Source organism: Alexandromys fortis, unplaced genomic scaffold (assembly GCF_014885135.2).
Source record: "Alexandromys fortis isolate MF-2015 unplaced genomic scaffold, M_Fortis_MF-2015_v1.1 scaffold_42, whole genome shotgun sequence".
In the NCBI taxonomy this organism is placed as follows: domain Eukaryota; kingdom Metazoa; phylum Chordata; class Mammalia; order Rodentia; family Cricetidae; genus Alexandromys; species Alexandromys fortis.
In genome coordinates, this window is record NW_026067934.1 from 10,456,787 (window position 1) to 10,480,249 (window position 23,463).

Below are 23,463 nucleotides of genomic sequence, written 5' to 3' on the forward strand. Positions count from 1 at the left end.
GAACTAAGCTCTTTTATGTAAGAGTTGAGATTGCTTCATGGGACAGGCTAAGTTGTCAGGCCCCATGACGTTTAAAACACACTGAGCATTTAATTGTTTTTCTCACTAACCATTATGGAGGGGTTGGGAGAAAGGCCAGTTTGGTTGTAAATTAATAAATAAGAAAATTTCTTTTTTTTTCCCTTGCACAGATGAAGTCTGAATTAAATTCCCAGCCCTGTTGCATACACAGAAATAAAGGCTCTCCCACTGATTCGTCCGACTACTGACCCTGACAGAGGATACGTCCTGGCCTTCTGGACCCCAAACTACCTCCTCCCAGAGGGATGAGACATGCAACGGCAGAAAAGGACACGGTCACCCTTCACCCTGCGTACTCACGCCTTGGTCCTCGTGTGCACACACACCCCCTAACCTGATCTATGTGGATTTGTTGTTGTTTTGCTTTTGAGATGGGGAACAGAGCTGTTGTTTTCTCTCCAGCCCCTTTTCTTCCTGGACACTTAGCCATCCCTCCTTCTCCTGACCCCTTCTGGTCCAGGATGTGGGAATGGGGACTGCAATGGAGCAAAGACCTCATCTGAAGTCCTACACAGTCCTGTGAGGAGGACAATGCTGCCCCCTGCTGGCCCCATATGAGAAACAGTCCACATTTCCCTGGAAGACAGGATCTTATACCTGACAGAGACAGGTTCCCTTTTTCCAAAACAGCCTCTGGCCTGTCTTTCCTTGGTTATCTGGTGTGCAGGCTGAAATATCAGCGTCCCCTTTCCCAACGGTTTGGAACTGTATTTGACCATCAATGTTGTTTTCATCCATATGAATGCCTAAATTTTGTGCAGGTGAGAATGAGGATACTGACCACTAGAGCAGCGTTCATTAGTGACTTTTAGCCTTTATTATGTTCCTTAGACGACTATATGTGGATATGGCATTGGATGGTCTGTATTCCTTTGGTCTAAGCACCTTTGTTAATTCTAGCATCAGTGATCACATCAGGGGCTCCACAACAAAACTGCAGAACTCTTGGAAGGCAGGATCCTCCCATCCCACCACCTGACAATGTTCTTCTCTTTGGTCGACATCGCACTGATAGCCGAGCTGCCCGTTCTCTTGCCACCATCTTTAAAGTGTGTGTGTGTGTGTGTGTGTGTGTGTGTGTGTGTGTGTGTGTGTGTGATGTGGCAGAAGGGGATTCATGAGCAGATGTCTGTTCTAGGGAGAATTAACTGTCAAATCGACAGTCTAGAATCACCTGAGTCTCAGTTAAGGAACTGTCTTTATCGAGTTGGTCTGTACGTACATCTGGGAGAGGCTGAATTAACGGGACTAATTGACATGGTGGGTCCTAGCCCACTGCGGTGGCACCGTTTCCTGGGCAAGGGGTCCTGAACTCTATCAAAAGGCTATGGGCATGAGCCTGTAGGTGAGCCAGCAAGCAGCGTTCCTCCATGGTTTCGCCTCCAGGTTCCTACCTTGAGTTTCTCCCCTGACTTCCCTCAGTGATGGATCGTAACCTGAAGTGTGAGCCAAATAAATGCTTTCTTCTCCAAGTCGCCTTTGGCCACGACATTTCATCCCAGCAATGGAAACCAGACTTAGACAAGATCAAATTACAGCCTTTGGGGGGGGGGGTAATCTGCTCCTTTGCTGTGCATTTTCAGGATGAAACTCAGCTCACCCAGCTTGCCCATCAAGAGCTGTTACCTCTGGAGCCCCTCACTGGCCCTGCTCATCATTTCTGTGGCATTTTCATTACAGATGGCATTTGTCCGTTTTACAGATGAAGAACTGATACCCAAGAGAAAAAACAGCACTCTGCCTAAGGTCACATGACTCACGTGACGACCAGTGAAGGTTCAAAGGCTAGCCAGGCACTGGGAGCTCAGAACAGTCTTCCTCTAAGAACAAAGTTATTCCCTGTTGTTTTTGTTTGTTTGTTTGTTTCTTAAGACAAAGCTCATGGAGCCCTGACTAGCCTTGAATCCACCAAGGATAACCTTGAGCTTTTTTTGGGGAGGGTGTGGGGATGATTTGAGATTGTTTCTCTGTATAGTCTTGACTGTCCAGAAACTGGCTCTGTAGACCAGGCAGGCCTCGAACTCAGAGATCCAACTGCCTCTGCCTCCTGGGATTAAAGGTGTGCACCACCATTCCTGTTTGACCTTGAATTTTAACAATTTATTTACTTATTTGGAGGGGTGAAATCAGGCCACAGTGCACTCATAAAGGTCAGAGAGGTCAACCTTCAGGAGTCAGTTCTCCTCTTTCCCCACTTGGGTCCCAGGGATCAAACTCAATCTTGATCGTGGGCATCTTTACCTGCTGAGCCATCTCGCTGGTCCCTGACCTTGAACTTCTGATCTTTCTGCCTTCACCTGCGTACTCCACCTAAGTACTGAGATTACAAGTGTATACCACCGTGCCCAGTTTTATGTGGTAATGGGCAGCAAAGAATTCTATCAACTGAACTACATCCTTGGCCCTGTATGTTTATATATTAAATACAAAAATGAAAAGAAAATTCACCAGAGATACTTATTTTAAACACTGAATCTTGGAAATGTCCTTGCTTTGCCTATTGAATGAAAAATAATATTTTAAGAGCCTGAAGCAATGGCTCAGAAATTAAGGGCACTTACTGCTCTCGCAGAGGCCTGGGTTCAGTTTCCAACACCCACATGGTAGCTCACAACCATCTGTAAGTCAAATTCCAAGGGATCTGAGACTCTCTTCTGACTTCTACAGGCACTGCGCACACATGGTGCACATACATACATGCAAACAAAACAGTCACACAAAATAGATTATCAAATCTTTTTTAAATGATTTAAAATATTTAAACTGATTTTTATGTGACCAGTTGGCAAATTAAAAATATCTCTTATCTATCTTTGCTTTTTGCAACAGGGTCTCACCCTCTACCCTAGGTCCATCTGGAACTCACTATGTAGCCCAGAGCAGTTTTAAACTCACAGCAATCTTCCTGCCTTCAGAATACCAAGTACTGGGATTACAGGCAGGAGCCACCAGGCCTGGGTTGAGAATGAAATGTGGGGTGGGACAAAGCTGTCCAAAGGGGGATTTCTACATCAGCCCTCAGTCCAGAGACCTAGAGAAATGGAGAGCTACAAAATCAAGCCGCTGTCCTTAGCGGCCCGCCCTCCACCACCCTTCCTGACGCCCCCGGTACTGCTCCTCACCCCTTTCCCATCACTGCCTGCTCTCCGGGGGTTTTGATGCCTCTTCCAGGCTAAGGCGCTGAGGATGCCCTGGGGAGGGCCTATTCTAGGAAGCTCTGAGGACAAAGCTGTGGCTTTTGCCTTCATGAAGTTAGACATATACCTACATGCCATCCTCCAGGTCCAGGCCTTGCAGACCGTAGCACGTGGTGCTCTACCCCCAAGCTTCCTACCCAGCTTCATGGTCTAACTTCAGATCACAGGCCAAGTTCGTCACGAAGCTAAAGCCCACTAGAAGATATGGTGTGGGCTGTGCAAAAGACGTAAAGCTTCGTTGGGTTTGAAGGGTTGAGTCCCAGCCTGGGTCCATGGTCGTTCACATATAAAACAGCTGATAAAAACACAAGCAAGCAAATAAACCCCACGGGTGGATATTTCCCCAGATGGTAGGTACAGTGAGAAGACCTATGGGGGCCATTTCAGTGCCCACGGAGATACCCTATGGTCGGCAGATGGAAGAAAATCGGGGCGTCTGTCTCTTTTTCCTAATTGGGTCCTCAGAACGTGGGACTCTCCTGTTCAAACCCGCTTCTGTCTCAAGTCTTTGATTGGCTAATATAGTGTGTGGGAACAACTGCTTTTCCTGGTGGTGTTTGGGGAATGCTGGGAGATGGTTAAAGCTACAGAGAGGGGCCCAAATGGCCCTGCAAGCTGAGGATGAAATTTCAAGCAATAGCTGGGGCTACTTGGCTCTGCCCAAGCCCCATCGTAAGAAAAACATTATGGGGAAGGGACGCAGCGCCACCGTGTGGTAAAACACTGTCTGTTCACCCAGGGATAACTTTTCTAAAGACCCAATGGGACTTACTAGTTCTTTGTGAACTCATGGGAGGAAAGTGATGAAGACTACCCAACCACCCAACTAAAGCCTAGTGTTCTGTGCCAGGCACACTCCATCACTCCCAGCTCCTCTCTTAGCAGATGTCTGAGCTTGGGCAACTATAGAACCTATGGCGTCTTGGTGGGCTTTCTCTAGAATGGGGATAGCAAAAGCATTAGTAGTGATTGGCTGTGTGCAGTGTTCAAGAGAAGGCTCAGAAATGGTACCTCTTGCACAATCATGATGACCTGAGTTCAGATACCATGCTCATGGTCTACGAAGACTTTAATCCAGCCCAAAGGGGATCTAAGGCCTTCCTCTGGCCTCCACCCACCCACAGGCCTGGGCACTGCCCACGCCCACCCACCTCACACACAAGCACAAATGCAGGTGCATAAATAAAAATAATTGTTTTAAAGAAAGAAACTAGAGTTTCCTCTCCTTCCTTCTGGGCTAGTCTAGGAAATCCAAGAGTGTGCAAAGGCAGGGCTGAGAGAAGCCAAAATCCAAAGTCTAAAACAAGAAATTCCCCTGCTTCCGCTCACACATACACACAAACACAAATTTGCTAGTTCTCCTTGGAACCCCTTCAGCTTAGAGTGACTGGCCAACCTCTAATCTCTAGCTATTCTTCCCCGCGGTATTTCAAATTCTGAGAGTAATTGCAATACCTCCTCCCATTTAAAACTAATGTGTTCCTCGAGGCGTATGAGTCTGATTATGAGGTAGGGGTCCATTATTGATGACCTTAATGCCTACTGATTTCTAGCTAGCGGCCTAATAACATCAAGCAGATGCTCTTGGAATCCAACTGCAGCACCAGGGGTTGCATTGAGAGCTTTTACAGAAAGGGTGGAGATGAACTCTACACGTCGAGGGAGGGGTTGGGGAAGGGGGAGCCGGGGAAGCTCTTGCTGGTGAGATAGAGATGAAGGGTGGTTGTGGGGTACAGCCTGGTGCACAGGGTTGTAGGGGTTTCTCAGAACTGGTCACCAAGTCCTTACCTCTCCTCCAAGTCCAGCTCAAAGGCTTCCTGAGTGTAGGTGACAATCTCTAGAGCTGCAGCCTGGGGACCTGCATGGCCACACACTCACCAGGCAGGTCTCATGTATTCCTGTGGTTTGTGAAGCACACTGCAGTACTCCTCAGTGGTGGTCCCCCCGGAGCCCAGTGGTGATCCCTCCTGGAGTCCAGTGGTGGTCCCTCCTGGAGCCCAGTGGTGGTCCTCCCTGGAGCCCAGTGGTGGTCCTCCCTGGAGCCCAGTGGTGGTCCTCCCTGGAGCCCAGTGGTGGTCCTCCCTGGAGCCCAGTGGTGATCCCTCCTGCAGCCCAGTGGTGATCCTCCCTGGAGCTCAGTGGTGGTCCTCCCTGGAGCCCAGTGTAAGCCATACTCTTCAAGTAGACAGTAAGCCCCATGGTCTCAGGCCCAGCACACCCCAGTGCTGAGACCTGGGGAAGACTCCAGTGAACTGTGTAACACCAGGCCCCAGTTGTTGTCTGGACAGCACACTTTACATGAGAACTGGGCATTAGTTCTTCATTTAGCTTAGAGTCTGTGCCTATGTGTTGTTTCTGTACCATCCTTCCATCCATTTGGTGTGTGCTGTGGGATGTGGGATGCCCCTCTATATGCTGGGAATATGTTTTACTACCACTGGTTAATAAAGAAGCTTGTTTGGCCTATGGCAGGACAGAATATAGTTAGGCAGGAAATCCAGGCTGAGGGACAGGGAGAGAAAAGGTGGAGTCAGGGAGATGCCAGCAGCCACTGGAGAAGCAAGATGTGAGGTAACAAGCCACCTGCCTCTTGGTAAAATATAAACTAATAGAAATGGGTTAACTGAAGTTGTAAGGGCTACCTAGGAATACGCCTGAGCTAATAGGCCAAACAGTATGTAATTAATATTAAGCCTCTGAGTGGTATTTTAAAAGCGGCCGTGGGACCTGATGGGATGACAAACCTCCAGTTACTGTTGTGTGCTTACTGATTGGCATCCTGGGACATAATATCTGAATGGAATGATGGGTGGTGAACCATTAACACTTGGATAAATGTGATTCCCCCTGTCCCGCCTCCACTCCCGTTTGTAGAGAATGGGTCTTGTGAGGTAGACTTGGATGACCTGGCCTCAAACTTGGGGCGATTCTCCAGCTTCAGCCTCTCAAGGTCTGGGTCTATAGGTGTGCACCACACTCCCAGCAAACATGGTCGTTTCAGATCATTGTAAGTATAATAAGCAAGAGAGTGGAGTGAGGGGGCAACTGTATTCAACCTCATCTCTGAGGAAGGATGGCTGAGCCCAGATGGCTGACAGGCCTGCTACCCTGAGATGGGGAAGATGATCGGAGATAAGGACAGGCTTTTGCAAAGGCTCAGGGGCAAAAACAAGGAACAGAAGCAGAAAGCCAGGTTGGCCAGAAAATAGAGAGCCAGGCCAGAGTAAAAGGACTGGTAGGTGGGCAGAGGCCAGTTTAAACACCCAGGCCTTCGGAGCCATCTGCAGCCTTGTGCACTTCAGTCTGCATTCGGGGAAAAGCCACGAAGCAATAGGAGCTGATTTGTCTTCTGGATGGCGAAGAGACTCAAGAGGGGTAAGAAGCAGAGTAAGGTAGTACTTCAGAGTCTTCTGCCAGGGGCTGTCAAAATGCTCAGTGGGTAAAAGCACGTGGTACCAAGGACAACTGGAGCTCAATCCCTGACACTCACCTGATAGGCGGGAAGGTACTCCCAAAAGTTGTTTTCCAACCACTACATGTGTGCCATGGCACAGACACACACACACACATACACAAGCATGCAAACACACACTAAATATGAATTCAAAGAGTCTGGCCAGGCGTGGTGGCACACACCTTTAATTCCTGCACTCTGGAGGTAGAGACAGGTTCTGTCTACATAGTGAGTTCCAGGACAACCAGACCACATGGTGAGACCTTGCCTCAGATCAAACAAAGAGAGCCTTCTGCGGTCATCCAAGGAATCCAAGTGTGACAAAAGCCACCGTGGAGAGGTGTGAAGACTGCCACTGGAGACATCCAGAACCTGACGGCGGACGCGGGACAGTAGACAGATATGGTCAGCCCCTAAACTTCCCAGTCACAACTCAGCCGTGAAAGGTGAAGGACCTTTTCTGATCTGAAAAGTCTCGGGCAGATCTGGGGAGGCGGCCTCTGAGTCCCCTCCCCTCGGTAGAGACAGTAGGTGTGCCGCACCAAAGAGCTCTGGCCGGAACCAGAGCCACAGGTGTTTAACCTCAGGCCAGTTTAAGGATGAAAGATGACGGCAATTTTCAGTTTAGCCAGAAGGGAATTCTCAATGAGAAAGCACCGGCCTTTCATCCCAGCCTTTGGGAGGCAAAGATAGGTAGATATCTGTGAGTTTGAAGACAGTTTTATCTACACAGTGAGACCCCCTACCCCCCCCCCCCCGTCTCAAAAAAGGCCCTGAACAAGGGTGGGGGTAGAGGGTGGGGGGTGGAGATGGGTGAAACCTGGTGAGCTGGCTCAGTGGATGAGGTCATTGGTCACCTTGCCTGATGGTCTGAGTTGGAGCCCAGGATTCAAACAGTGGAAGGAGAGAACCAATTCCTATAAAGTTGTCTTCTAACTTCTGCGTGCACACTGTGGTCCAGACACACACACACACACACACACACACACACACACGCGCGCGCGCGCGCGCGCGCGTCCATACTATACACAATAAACAAATAAATGTAATTGCTGATTCAAAAAGATGATCAAAGTAAAATGTGACAGCCACCTCAGGCAAGACCCATCACTGTCACACGTGACAGACACTCAGGTCTGCCAACTACGAAAGGCAATGTTTTGTAGTCACACGATTAAGCCACAGAAAGCGCGAGTGGGGGGGTGGGAGGAAGAACTCTTAAGAGGCAGGGGCGCAATGGGTGTAGTGGTCACCACGCGATAAATAAATCTTTTAAAATCTTAATAAATAAAATTCAAAATTGAAAGTGGTTACCTGTCTTTTAACTGCAGCACAATCTGGGTCTCCTTGGCCATGTTCCAGTGGCAGGAGACAACCGTGGAACAAAGCTGCCAACAGTCACGGGCACACGGAGGGTAACTGTGTGAGTTCTCCTCTTTGGGGCAAGCTTGCATTTTCCTGTAGCAGAGACTGGGGCTTTGGTTTTCTGCTGTTGGTTTTAAGTGGGCTCATTCATCCAAATGGCCGGCCTCTGACTGTATTCTGACCTACTGAGAGTTCAACAGGAGCATCCCATCCCTCCAGCGGGCACAGGCCACTTGCTCCGTGGCTAGAGGGAGCCAAATGGGAGAACTGAGTCAGGCGGGATCTGTGGCAGCTAGCCCCCAGCTCTGCCTGGAGACTAAGAATGACTGCAGGGATGATGGGAACCACACACTACAGAGACATCCTGAGAGAGAAAGCCAGTGCTGCCATGGAGGAAATACAGGCCCCAGGTGGGCTGCTTTCCAAGTTTTCATTAGAAGTTAGAACGTTAGATAGATCATTTCTGCGAATTTTGCCCAACATGAACGTAAATTGTCTTTTAAAACGTAAACATTTTGTAAGCCAGTTCCAGCAAGCTAAATGAAGCCTGACTCCGGGCCAGATTTGTTCTACAGGGTGTCCCGTGGCCCCGACACTCCCCCGTGCAATGGTAAAACGTCTGTAGCTGACATTCTTAGCAGTTTCTGTCACAGCTGAGGTCACACAGCTGAAGTGCGGATCTACAAGGGAACAGCAGCCGAGCCAAGCAACCACACAAACTGAACTCGAAACTGGACGCAGCCATTTGACGATCTCCATTAAAGCCCGTCTTTGTCATCTGTCAAGAACATTTGTCCCTATTGACTACACTCTGCCTCCAGACTCTACCAAACTGCACTCCTTTGGGGTGTCACTCACAGCATTGATGAGCCTGTCTTCAAGCCACCCACAAAGCTGACGTCAGCCTGGGGTACATCAGGTTTCTCTCCTGCTGGGAGCCGTTCAGCTACCATGTCCTTTACAGTCCCTGTACCTCAGATCCAGTCACCTTCCTCCGTGACGCTACCATCCGTTGTCCACAGGCCTAATCCCTTGGGCCTGGAGATAACTGTGCTGTGGCATCTTGTGGCTCGTTAAGCTTTTTCTCACAGATATTTTTACTTGATTAAAAATATTATGAGCCGGGCGGTGGTGGCGCACGCCTTTAATCCCAGCACTCGGGAGGCAGAGGCAGGAGGATCTCTGTGAGTTCGAGACCAGCCTGGTCTACAAGAGCTAGTTCCAGGATAGGCTCCAAAACCACAGAGAAACCCTGTCTCGAAAAACCAAAAAAAAATAAAAAATAAAAAAATATTATGGTATGGGAGGTTGCACCAGGGCATGAATGTGCCACAGTGTTCATAGGGACACTAGAGGGTTTCTTTGGGGAGCTGGTTCTCTCCTTCTGCCTTGGATTCAGGCATCAAACTTAGGTTATCTGATTTGAGTGCCAAGAGATTTTACCTCGCTGAACCAGCTCACCTGCCCTCGTTTGCTCATCAAAGCCTGACCCCCCCCCTATCAATGCCACTGCAAAATTAGTCAGATCATACACTTTCCAATCTGTTGAGGTGTTGCTTTTTCTTTGTTTGCCTAACAATAATTTCCAAACAATAGTTTAGATTTCTAGATTATGCTAGCTCCGCTTCCTATCTGACCAGAAATTAGTTTGCAAAGTCACTGTCTAAGCCAACTGCAAGCAGGAGGGACCAGAAACAGGTTTAAGAAGAATATATTGGCTATGGAACAAATATTTCTCAGAACTGAAATATCCCTCTTGGTGGGAGGTTTGTGAGACCCAGGAAACGAACTAAACTGAGAAATCTCCGGAAGCTTCCAGAACTTATAAGATTCCAAGGCCCTCTCCAAGATCAGATGAGCGTTACTACCTGCTGAGGGGAAGAGACTAACTCACAAGCTCCCTGCAGGCCTTGCAGAGTCCCAGGGCAACACACTTCAGGGTGGGCTTCTCCGTGATATATGTAGATACACACACTCGATAGTAACCCCACACCTACAGGGCACACCCCCCACCAGGGACCCACTTCCTCAGCTGGGTCCCCCACTGCCCAACAGCCCAATGAAGAATCCCCTCACCCAGTCACCCCTCCAAAGCCCATCAGTTGCAACGTGGCTTGGGGGCAATGTTTTAACACCAAGCCGCAACAGTAACTGCCGAGGGTTGGAAATGGACCCTTGGCAAATCTGATCACTTTTAATGCCATGTATGTTTTAAAAAAATCAATTCTCTTTTGAAAAGAGATTTTTTTTCCAACAAATTTTTCTTGGAAATGCTGTTTTGTTTTTGCTTTTAACATTTTTTTGGCAATGAAGATCATCTGTACAATAGAATACTGTTCACTAATCAAAGAAACACAATGAGGGCCTGGGGCCTGTGAGACGGCTTATCTGGTAAGCATTTCCATGCAAACCTGAGGAACGGAATTCCACGCCCAAGTTCTAACCCTGAAAGGGGAGGACTGGCTGTTCTAAGCTGTCCGTTAACCTCCAGCTGCGTTTGGTGGCAGGAATCTCAGGTCTCTGTGGTTGTTGTTGTTGTTGTTGTTTAAGATTTGTTTCTAATTGTGGGAGTGTGTGTCCTTGCTCTTGAGTGCTGCTGTCCAAGGAGGTCAGATAGCAGGTCCCCCTGGAGCTGAGTTACAGGAGGGTGTGAGCTGCCGGAAGTGGCTGCTGAGAGCTGGACTCTGGCAAGAGCAGTACCCACTTTTAAGCACGAAGTCATTTCTCCAGCCCGTTTGTTTGTTTAAATAAGCAAAGTTTTTATTTTATTTTTCACGGAACTCACATTTGTTTCCAGGCTCAGGATTCTCTGGGCCTCCGTTCTGCCGAGCAAGAGTCCGTGTGTCCAGGGTATGGGAGGGTGCGGCCTGGGCGCGAGGGGTAGGTGAGGCATCCCTGTGTGCTGGATCCCGGGCTAGGGCGGCTGCTAGCTGAGAAGACAAGACGCCTCCTCTGGTGGCCGCCATTCCTGAGTGATAGCAGTGTTAGGAAGAGGTAAATGGAAATTTCCAATTCACTTGTCCCAGCTACACACGCCAGGAGAGAGTGGGGTTCCTTGAACCCGGATTCGGGGAAGGGGTCTAATGCTAGGGAATGGGGCAGGTCCCTCACCCAGGTGCCATGCTCGTGGTCCATTTGGTCCTGGAGAGCCACCCGGAAGCAGTGGTCTGGATCCGGGCCAGGGCAGCGGCGGAGAGTCCGCAGGAAGCCACCCCGCTACAGGAGAGCCCGGAACCTCGATGTGCATCCCTGGTCCTGGATGCGTTTTAAACACCCGCCTAAAGCCCGGGAACGGCAGTCGGCAGCCGTCGGAGTTCCACTGCTGGCTGGATACTGCTCAGTGGCAAAGCCGCTCGGAAAACGAATGCACAACTCCTCAGCGAACTGTTTTCCCGTTCGGGCTAAGGCACGGAGCGAGGAGACTAAGGGAACCCTAATTTCTTCCTGTACTAATACAAAATAACCGCAAAGCTTAGCTCCAAAAGGATCGTGCTCCAGGTGAGGCTCGAACTCACAACCTCGGCATTGCTCTGCATGTACTGCTGTATAAGTACCGCGCGCTAACCGATTGCGCCACTGGAGCTCCGCAGTGCCGGCCTCGCGAAGCCTCTATCAGGCCCAGGGAGGCGTCGGTGGAGCATGCGCAATCGCCGCCACGGGCGCCGCTCGGGACTCCAGCCTCCCGTAACTCCGGCGGACTCACCGCTACCAGCCGGTGTCTGGGGACCGAAGGATCCGAGAGAGACTCGGCGAGGGTTCCCCCAGGGGCCGCGGGGACGACTTCGCACGGCCGAGCCTGCAGGGGAGCGGCGGCGTCCTCCGCGGGGCTGCACTCCCGGCGGCCCAGCCCCCAGCACGCTTAGGCCGGCCTGGCAGGGGCGGACCGAGCGACCCCGCGGCTGCCGTCCCCGGGAAGCGAACCCCGAGCCCCGACCCGCCCTTCCGATGGCGCGGGGGCGAGCGGCAGAGGCCCGGGCGGCTCAGCCCGAGAGGCCTCGGGGTCCAAGCTGTCGGTGTTTCCTTTCCTATCATCTTAAAACTAAGTTCCACCGTTTAAAACCAAAAGAGCTAGAAATCTCGAAATATCCGTTTCTTTCCCCAAACTAGAAATACCTGAACACCGGACCCAGGCCCAAGTGATGACTTATGGGCCCTGTGTACTCTGTGAGTCCCTTTTCCTCGTTACAGAACTTTACAAACACCGTGCTTTATGAAAATACAAGGGGAGAGACTGGAGGTTCAGAATACCGCAGAGAAAGCAGGTTCGGTTTCCATCATCCACAACCTGCGGCTCACACCCCTCCTTAAACTCCAGTTCCAAACACACACCTACACTTTAATTTAAAAAATAAATCTTTAAAAAAAAAGGGGGGGGGAGAAAATAGCAGGAAGGCTACTTGGGAAGGAGACAAAGGGTAGGGTGTGGGGTAGGAGAAGGTAGAGAATGAGTATTATCAAAGTACCTGATAGGCTTTCATCAGGGTCGTGAAACCCATCTCTTCATACACTGAGCAGATGCTGATAAAGGGTAAAATCATCCTCTACTACGGAAGTGGGATAAAAAGGAATAGAATCCCTGCTGGGTCTGTTATATTTGTTGTAGTGCTGTGGATTCGTTTGTTTAATCTTATAACAACAACAAAAACACTGAGGGGTTTTGTTTTGTTTTGTTTTTGTCCTTGGCTCTTGCATCCCTCAGGTGGTTAGCAATCCTTTCCAAATCCACCCCTCCCACCCACCCCTAACCCCCACCCTGGGGTCAGGCTGTCACTCACTTTGCTGCCTAAGCTCCTGCCAACACATTGGTGACCTTGTTTGGTGACCTCTGCTTTCCTAAGAGAGAAAACCATCAGATTAAACAGCAGATTGGCCAGGACACTGGATGTGATGGGAGGCGGGGATGGGGGTGGACACGTGGGGCTTGAGTAAGTGATGGGGCAGGGTGAAGGCCATCACTGTGGCCAGCTCCGTGGTAACAGATTTGGGGTGACAAATGTGGCTTGGGGCCCAGCTTCGGAAAGCCTTGATGTTTGAGCAGGAGAGGTAATGGCGGCCAGGCCACAGGTTGACAATGTGGACATGTCAGATTCTTCACACGGCGGTAGCGAGGAAGGTGTCTTTAGAAAACTGAAAGACTAGCCAGATGCGGTATTTCTAACCTGTAATTCAGGGACTCAGGTGAGGCAGGAGGATTGATGTGAATTCATGGTCAGCTGTGCCACTGTTCCATGCCAGCTTGAGCTACATTATGAAACCATGGTTCAAAACGGAACAAATTAAAGAGAGACACACACAGAGAAAGAGCTGGTTGCGGTGGTCTTTAATCTTAGCGTTGCAGAGGCAGAGGCAAGAGAAGCTCTGAGTTCCAGGTCAGTCTGGTCTACAGAGTAAGTTCCAGAACAGCCGGGCTACCTAGAGAAATCCTGTCTCCAAAAACAACAACAACAAAAAAAAAACACAAACAAAACACCAAAACAAAACAACAACAACAAAGTAGCAGTGGACTGTCTAGTGCCCACGTGTAGACTGGAGTGTCTGTAGAGAAAGGAGTCAGATGAGTCCCCCCAGATAGTTTTGTAAAATTCAGGAGACATACACCAGAAAGGGGTGACCAGTTCTGCCGCGCCATCGCAGCCTGGATGCTAAGTCCGAGCAAAGGACGTCAGGATTAATGAAACAGGCACTCTGGATATTGCAGAATCAGAAGCCCTTTATTGTAAATCACCAAGGGGGGTTTATACCTAACAGGTAGGCCAACAGGAAGGAGACCTCATCGCTGGATCCTCAGGTTAGGGCCAAGGCAATACGTACTCAGGAAGCAGGGTTGGTAAACAACTCCAAGAGCAGGGAACTTGTAAGTTTCTCAGAAACCCAGAAGAACAAGGACAAGAACGGTCACCAACAGGGGAGGTGAGTGAGGCCAGGACTCCATTAGGTCCCAGCACAGTACTCTACCACCAGGCCTCGAGCATGTCACGGTAAGATGTGAAGTCACAGTAAGACGTGAAGTACGCTGCAGCATGCCAGCTTCTGGGCTCCTGAGAGTCTGGGGGGGCAGTCCAGGGTAAATGACGGCAGCATCGACTTTGAAGAAAGTTCCTCCCTGACGCTGGAAATGGGTGAGAAAGTAATGTGTGGAGGTTAGGGGCTGTTTCTCAATGCTGTAAAAAGGGCACAGCTCCAAGTAAATAAGAGAGTTGTGAAGCTGCTTACAGCATCTTCCCAAATCCACTAGCATTTGGGGAATCTATCCCCGTGTGGTGGTTTGAATAAGAATGGCCCCCATTGGTTTATGTCTTTGAATGCTATTAATCAGGGAGAGGCACTACTTGAGAAGGTGTGGCCTTGTTGGAGTGGGCGTGGCCTTGTTGGAGTGGGCGTGGCCTTGTTGGAGGAACTGTGTCACTGGGCTTTAAGGTTTCAAAAGTCCATGCCAAAACCCAGAGTCTCTCTCTCTCTGCCTATGGATCACAGTGTAGACTTCAGCTACTGCCTCAGCACTGTAGGCACCCGGACCTAGGAAGTCAGCTAGGGTTCCTGGATGGGGGTCATTAAGGCTGAGGAAATGTCAGATGAAAGGAACTGAGACAGAAAACACAGGATAGAATTGGGAGGTCTGTCTGGTCATGCTGAAACAGCCAAACAGCCCAGAGTTTGTTTCAGAACTTGCTAATATGCAAAAGCAGAACAAAGCACAGCACAGAAAGTCAGTCCGTATCTAATCACAAGACCATTCCTGTCCTTGAGTGAGCAGCCTCCTAACTAAAGTCGCTTACTGCTGGGGCAGCCTCACTTTCTATCTTGATGTTCCTGAGGTTGCCATCAGCAGGATACTTTCTGCTAGACAGAGTGTTCTTTTCTCAAGGGCAGAATCAGAAGTCTCTCACAGCCCTCAAGCTTTTGGGAAACAGCAGAGCAAGCAAGCTTAAACTCAAATGACTTGTAAGTCAACATGGACTCCAAGGGGAAACTGAGTCACACCTGGGCTCCTACACAGCACCTGTCTGCATGCCACCATGCTCTCCTCCATGACAATAGTGGACTAAACCGTTGGAACTGTGAGCCAGCCCTCAATTAAATGCTTTCTCTTGTAAGAGTTTCCTTGGTCATGGTGTCTCTTCACAGCAACAGAACACTGACTAAGCCATGAAGAGTCTCAGGCAGAGCCACCTGGTAAATCATGAGCCGCAGAGTCACTACTGAGAATCCAAGTTTTGTTTTCTCGGTCCCATTGTATACCTGCTGTTTCATTAGCTCAGCCAATAGTGGGGATCAGCCTCTATGTATACATATGTGTACAGGTATGTGTACAGTAGGGGAAGATGCTATAGGGAACATGAATAGCTTTGGTCCCAAAGAAACTAAGGCTCTCAGGGAGGAACCTAGAGGGGGTAATACTGAGATGGGAGAAGGAGAGAGGGTGCCAGGACCACAGGCAAAACCTTCTGAGGCTGCAGACTGCCTACCCTCCTCAGGCTGTCTCCAGAGATCAGGGCACAAGGAGTCTCTGGTCTTTACACATCCTAAGGGGCTCAAGTTTCTTGCACCGGTTTTCTCTAAACCAGAAACCTCAACTGGAGAATGTTTCCCCCACATAACTCTTTCCAGCACACTAACATTAATTTTCTAAGACTCAGTCTCACCCTGTAACCCGGGCTGGTCATAAACTCCGGACCCTCTGCCTCTGCCTTCAGAGTGCGGGTTCCCCCAGCCTATGCCATCAAGCTCTCTACCTTGAAATCATCTGAACCATTATGAAAGTTGTGTAATAAAGCAGTGATTTTTTTAAAAAATAAAATACTAAAATTTCTCTAGATGGATGGGTAGTTAAAACCTGTGATACCTGTAATGGAAAAAGAGTCTCACTCTTTCCCATATACCAAATAACAAAATGTTTATTATGTAAGGTGTGGGGAAGGCTTGTGGTGTTAACAGATAAGTTTTAAATAACATTGTCATCTTGGCATAGGAATGAATGTACTGTACATTAAAATGTATGAAATGCAATGACTCATTGTAGCATCAGAAATAGACAAAAACTGTTTCCTAAATGAATGTTTGGAATTTATGCCTTTTGCACTGAAAAAAATTGTTGTTTTTTTTTTTTACTTCCATGTTTTTGTGTTTAAATGATGAGATGGACCAAAAGGGTTCCAATTGCTGTGTGCATGTGCCATCCTGCAAATTACTAGAGTGGGCTCTGACTGTCTTTATTCCTGACAGTGAAAGGTCAAACAGCATGTAATGGCCTCTATAGTTTCCCTTCATGGCTTTGATTTCTGCTATTCAAGAGGCATTGTGATGAGCCACACAAACATTTTGATTAGCTGAGTGCAATTTGCGAGTCTGGAGAATGAAGTTCATCTTTATTCAAATCAATGGAACTGCCATTTTATGGTCCCCATTTGCTTGTTTTATCAAACTTCTTATATTTCTTATTTTTAGCCAGCATTGCATTATGTATTAAGAAGCATAAATGTTGCTGTACAGAAGCCAAATCCTAAATGGGAAGCCCCTGAGCAGTCACCATGGACAGACAGCTGGTGTCTGAGTGCCGCTGTGGGTACTGGTCACAAGCGCCCAGGAGCTTCCGAAACGATTCTATCATAATTGGAAGATCTTCAAAATTATTTTGGGGCTTTTGGTTTTTGTTGGTTAGTTGGTTGCTTTCTTGAGATAGGATCTCATGTTGCCCACTGTGTAACTCACTGTGTAGCAGAGGCTTGTCTTAAACTCCTGCTTCTGACTCTGCCTCCCAAGTGCTGGGATTACAGACATACGACACAGCACCAGGCTTTTAAGCATTCTTTAAAGATTGTTGTTCTTTGAAACTGGAGGGATGACTCAGAGGTTAAGAGCATTTGCTCTCTTCCAGAGGACCCAAGTTCAGTGCCCAACCCCTATGTTGGGCATCTCAAAACCCCCTGTAGTAACTCCAGCTATAGAGGAGCTGATGCTGTCTTCTGGCATCCGTGTACACTCACACACATATGGCATATATACATAGACACATACACACACGGTCACATAAGTAAAAAACAAATTTAAAAAAGAATTAACCACTTAAAATACACAATGCTACTTTTCTTAAAATGAAAAGATGCCATGGGCTGGGCAGTGGTGGCACATGCCCTTAATCCCAGCATTCAAGAGGCAGAAGCAGGTGAATCTCTGTGGGTTCAAGACCAGCTTGGTCCACAAAGTGAGCTCCATGACAGCCAGAGCTGTAACTCAGAGAAAACCTGACTTGAAAAACCTTAGAAGAGGAGGAGGAAGGGGAGGAGGAGGAGGAGGAGGAGGAGGAGGAGGAGGAGGAGGAGAAGAAGAAGAAAAGGAAGGAAGGAAGGAAGGAAGGAAGGAAGGAAGGAAGGAAGGAAGGAAGGAAGGAAGGAAAGATGCCATAGCCACCTATAACAGGGTAAACCACCTTGAAGTCTTTCCAATGTTCTGTGTTTGTCAGTGTCTACTCTCTACCCATGTGGTTCCTGAGTGCCCCCCCATCACATAAGTAAATGACCCTTTGTACTTTTAAGAGAGACAGGTGGAGAGTTCAAGGCTTAAGTTCTAGGGAAGTCTCATGTAGGCGTAAGCAGATAATAGTGTGGAGGATATGTAGAATGATTAATAAAAACCCAGAGACAGATATTGGGGTTCAACTTGAAGGTCAGAAAAGAAAAACAGCCAGTCACTGGCTCAGTCTGAAATAGTGATTCTGCCTCCAGGAATTCTCAGAATGAGACTGTGTCTGAGAGCTGTCTCCTCCCATTTTCTATTCCTCTCTAGTGCTAAAATTAAAGGCATGCACTGCCCAGTTTCTATGGCAAACTAGTGTGACTATTGGGATTAAAGGTGTGTGTCACCATTGCCTGGTCTCTAAGGCTGACTAGTGGGGCTGTTTTACTTTTCTGAACTTCAAGTTAGCTTTATTTACTAAAATACAAATGAAATACCACTACAAGGATATCTGAAGTGAAGGAGCAGGGGCCTGTGGTGGTTTGAATGACAATGGCCCCCATAGATCCATAGGGAGTGGCATATTAGGAGGTGTGGCCTTGTTGAAGGAAGTGTGTTGATGGGGGTGGGCTTTGTGGTCTTAGATGCTCAAGCCAGGCCCACTGTCTCTCACTCTCTTCCTGCTGCCTGTTGATCTGGATGCAGAACTCTTAGCTGTGCTGCCAAGCCTCTGAACTGTAAGCCAGCCCCAATTAAATGTTTTCCTTATAAGAGCTGTCGTGGTCATGGTGCCTCATCACAGCAATAAAAACATGACATAGACAGTGCCCTTCTCTGTGTATTAATTCAAAATAAAGAAATGGTAAGAGCTGGTTGAATTATAAAAAAAATCAAGAGATTGGTAACATCCAGTGTTGATGGGAATGTGGGAAAAGGGACTTCTGATTTGGTTTTGTTTTATATTAAATTATTTTATTTTATATGTATAGATATTTCACTTGCATGTATATGTGGGCTTCGGAGGTCAGAAGAAGGCTTCAGATTCTCTGGAGCTGGAGTTAAAGATGGTTGTGAGCCACCATGTGGGTGCTGGGAATCAAACCTGGGTCTTCTGGTAGAACAGCCAGTGCTCTTAACCACTGAACCTTCTCTTTAGCTTCTCTACCAAAGTTTTAAATACACATAATCACTGATGCAACAAATCCATCTGGAACTGTCATGTAGACACACCTGAACTTGGCAAGAACTAGAACTGTCCAGTTTAAGATGCACTGTATTGTAAAATGTACCACTATCATCAGTAAAAGGAAATTATTACCTTTTTAACACAGTACCATGACCTGTACCATGGAGTCTCTTAGAATTTTCATCTTTACTTATTAAAGCAGTTCCTTTAGCGAGATGCACAGTTTTAAATAATGTATCCCTTTTGATGCATACTGCTTCCATCTTAGCTTTTAGCAAGGTAGTTTCTTCTCCATAGGAAGCAACAAGGAGAAAAACTGCTCAATGTGCTAGGAGCATTGGGTGCTGAGAGCACAACCTTGGGAGTTCATTTTTGACCTTACAAAGATTTCTTGTTTTTATTATTTTTTATTTTTTGTTGTTGTTGTTACTTTTCTTTCTTTCTTTTTGGTAGTTACAGAATTCCTGACTCCTATCAGTAGGAGAGGGGGTTGAGAAGCTGATGCATCCAGCTAGTGTGACTGCATTACATTTTCCAGAAGAGGATTGTTCTGAGAGTAAAGACCAGCGAACATGAATTGTGACTGTCACAGACAAGCTGACCCCGTAGCCACCCTAATCACTGGCCATTCTAACCATGGTTCCTTTCTATATTACAATGCATGAATACATAAAGTAGATTCGGGAAAGCTCTTCTTCGATGTTTTAAACTACAAGGACACTGAGGATGAGGTAGGGGTAGGAGGCACATTATCACTCCTCCTCCCTCTCTGCCCCACAGGGCTGGAGAGGAGCTGGTCCTCTGTCATCTGGCACCCTCTCTGGCCTTGTCAGCAAAGGTGCTAGAGACCACTACAGGGGCTTCTGGCCTTCTGCCCAGTGTTTTCCCTCTGCCTCCTATGGCTCAGTTGTCAGTGGGTGGCTTCCCACTTGGGATTGGATGACACATGTTGCCCACACACCCTCAGCTTTAGCCTGCAGCTCTTTAGCCAGCTTCTCCGCCATCCAGTGGGCTGCCTCCATACCTTCACCTGTGAGCCCTGGGGCCCAGAAGATGCTGGAGGGAGCACCCACTCCTGCCATTAACACTGAGTTCTGGTTCTTCTGCATCCTCATCAATACCTGGTGTTAGACCTTCATGTGAGCTCCTCCTCTGGGTTTCCCGCTGTAGATTTAGGGATACTGAGCATTTCTGGGTGTCCTTACTGTCCATTTGCATTTTTTCAGTGCTGGTAACAGGAATCGAACCCAGAGCCTTATGTGTGTGAGGGACCTGCTCTACCTCTGAGCTATGCTCCAGACCCCACTCATTCTTCATAGTAAACGGTTTGTTTACGTTTCTTCTGTTCATTTATATCCTTTTGTTTAGTTTGGGTCTTTTCAGGAGATTGATGATAAATTCTTTTATTATTATTTATTTTTGGTATATATGTAGGGTGCGTGTGTATATGCAAGTATGTAGTAGGAGCTGTGGGCTGTGTTCCTGCCACCCAGCTCCCAGCCACTGGCTAGCTTATGCCCCAAAATAACAACAACAAACTGTATTCATATAAACACTGCTTGGTCCATTTCTATTAATCTGTGTAGCACCACGAGGTGCGCTTACCAGGAAGATTCTAGCCTACGTCCATCCTGGGTTGGAGCTTCATCACGTCTGCCCCAGAGAGCAGCAGCAAGGCGACTCAGCTCACTTCCTCATCCTCCCAGCATTCTGTTCTGTTTACTCCACCCACCTATGTTCTAACCTATGAGACCAAGCAGTTTATTAATTAACCAATGACCTTCCCACATCACAAGTATATACGTGCCATGACACATGCAGATGTCTTCAGCTTGCAAGACTTCATTCTCACCTCCCACGTGGATTCTGGGAACTGAACTCAGGTTGTCAAACTTTTTTATTTTTTTAAATTATGTATGTGACCTAATGACTCTCAGAATCCCATGATACCTGGACTACAAGAAATGTCAAGGTTGGCCTGGTCCACAGCATCCCAAACTTCCAAGACTCTACACACACCCACTCTCATCCAAGTCATGCGGAACTATGTCATGAAGAGGGAGGAATGGTAGAATATTGGGGTCCCTGGGTTCTGGAGAGATGTTCAGTGGTTAAGTACACTTGCTGTTCTTGCAGAAGAGCTGGGTTCAGTTCCTGGTACCCACATGAAGGTCACAACCATCTGTAACTCCAGTCCCAAGAGATCTGGTGAGGACATCAGGCAGGCAGGTAGTACACATATATTCCTGGTTAATAAACTTCATATTCCTGGTGAATACACACGTGTATCCTGGCTAATACACTTCAGTTAGCAAGAACAGTTAGTGAGAAGTGTGACTACAGAAGCCAAAAAGCAAGGTTAGTACATTTAGGGACTTTCCCAGATCCTGAAACTACGGACCAGGTCTTTGATGGACTGGGTCCTGTTTTGGTGGGTATTGGGGCCTCCATGCTGTCTTCTAAGATGAGACTGTTGCCTCCAACATGGTGTTAGTTGTGCTAAGGTCTCGGGGCCTGCTATACCTAAAACAAAAACCACAGTGTGGTCATGGAAACTCCACATCTGTTTTCTCAGTTAACTGAAGCCACCCCCATTTACTCACATGCAGGCATAACCATTTCATTTGCTCCTGCTGCATCGGGTCAGTGATTTGAACTGTATTCTGCAAGGCAAATCAGCCACCTCCCCTGGGGTCATCTGAGCAGACCTAACACAGCTGGCCCTTGGCCACTTCCTCTCATTCGCATCTTCCAGGATGCTAGCCCAGACTTCTGCACAGGGGGGCAGCAGTGTGCCAGATGATGCCTGGGCAGTTACAAATCTGTAACCAGCCTCAGAAATTCCAACTTGTAGCTTCTCTGCAACTGGCCTGAAGTTGGGAAAGTCTTACGGGGCTGATCAGGCTTGAGCCTGTGTGTCTGATACTGTCTCCATGCAGATAAGGATGGATTTGATGTCCAGCAGGCACTGCTGTAATCTGCTTGTGTGCTAGTTGGGAGAAACACCCCACAGTCAGGATTACAGAGCTGAACTATGTTGTGAGAGTACAATAGAAGACTCCGAGTTTGGCTTGCTTCCCCCCTATTCACCAGCATAGTTCACGAGGTAGTCCTTTTATCCACGGAAAGTTATTTGTTCTTACATATTTGGTGGGTACATGAAAGAGGGTATGAGGAGAGAGGGGGAGACAGGTAGACCAACGGGGTCCACGTGACTGACACACCAGCTCAGTCTATGGAGGACTAAGGGAGCAGCTGGTTATCAATAGCCATGTTCAGTCAGACCTAGGAGTATCTAAAGCTCTCCATGACCTGGCTCACCGTGCAATCCAGGGGGTCTAGCAATAACCCACCCAGCAAGCAAGAACGCCTTGATGGGCTAGGAGCCCAGGTTGGTGTTGTTTTCTTCTGATTCCATGTCACAGACGAGCTTCTGTATAGAGGAAAGAGAAGGCAGCTGAGAGCTGCCGATTTGATCTTGATTATTAACTTGATGGGATTTACAATCACCATGGAAACAAGCTTCTCAACATGTCTGTGAGGGAGTTTCTAGTTAATTGAGCTGGGAAGGCTCACACGAAATGTGGATGGCACTAGTCTGTGAGCTGGGGTTTCAGGCTGACTAAAAAGGGGGGCAGAAGCTGAGTACCAGCATTGGTCTTCCTTCACTTCCTGACTGTTAATACAGTATAAATGGCTGCTTCAAGCTCTTGCCACCATGACCTCTCCACCAAGAGGGATTGGAGGGATTGGACTCTAAGAGCCAAAATACATCCTTTTCCTTTCCACAGTAGGCAAAGTAACTAATACAAACAGGTAAGATCCAGAATAGATCAAGGATCAATATTCCGAAGGCCCTAATCAATCAAAAACTAATCAATAGCAGAACACATGGGTAAAAGGGGAACTATTGGGTTTTTTTATGCTGAAGTCATCCAGATAATGAGAAGGCTTGCCCATGGAATCCTAGAATAATGTTTTATCTACACAGTCCAAAATTAGAGTGGGCATCTTTTGTTTTGTTTTTTGCTTTTTGTTTTTTGAGACAAGGTTTCTCCGTATAGTTTTGGAGCCTGACCTGGTTCTTGTTCTATAGACCAGGTTGGCTTCAAACTCACAGAGATCTGCCTGCCTCTACTCCTAAGTGCTGAGATTAAAGGCATGCGCCACAACTGCCTGGCTAGATGGAATCTTGACAGTGACTATACAACTGTATCTTAGCCTATCCCAAATTCTATTTACAGCCTCACTTATTCACATTATTTGATTGCATCAATTAAAATACAGAGTAACTACCATTCTGTCCTTTGTAGTATGAAATAGAACATCTGCTGGTTTCAAAACAGCCCCCCCCCCCCGTTGGTGTGAATTCATCCACCCACCTACCTACCCAGCCCTCCCTCCTTTTAATAACACCCAAAACAAACCTAACACATCATAGATCACTAATAGATCACTATGTAGCCCGTGTCTTTGTTTACACCCCCTCTGATTACTTATGGATGGGAAACATAAAGAAGGGAGTTGGAGTTATTTAGGTACCAAAGAATACTCTAGAAGGAAATGTTTAGCAAAAATGTGCTAAATAAATATCTGCAAAGATAAAGGCGTAGAAAGGGGGAAGGGTGGTAGGGCGGAAACAGGAAATGCCCTGCCTGGTGGGTGAGATTCTTGCCAAATATCTGTCTGGGTTTTGACTTACACCCGGGGGGGGGGGGGGGGGGGGG

The 23,463-nt window shown here is 47.8% G+C and overlaps 1 non-coding gene across 1 annotated transcript; it reads right to left on the reverse strand.

Annotated features, from left to right (window-relative positions):
• Window positions 1–11,587: 11,587 nt before the first annotated feature.
• Window positions 11,588–11,680, reverse strand: Trnai-uau (transfer RNA isoleucine (anticodon UAU)). Its single transcript is given in 2 exon segments — window positions 11,588–11,623; window positions 11,643–11,680. It is a non-coding gene; the product is annotated as a tRNA-Ile (tRNA).
• Window positions 11,681–23,463: the final 11,783 nt, after the last annotated feature.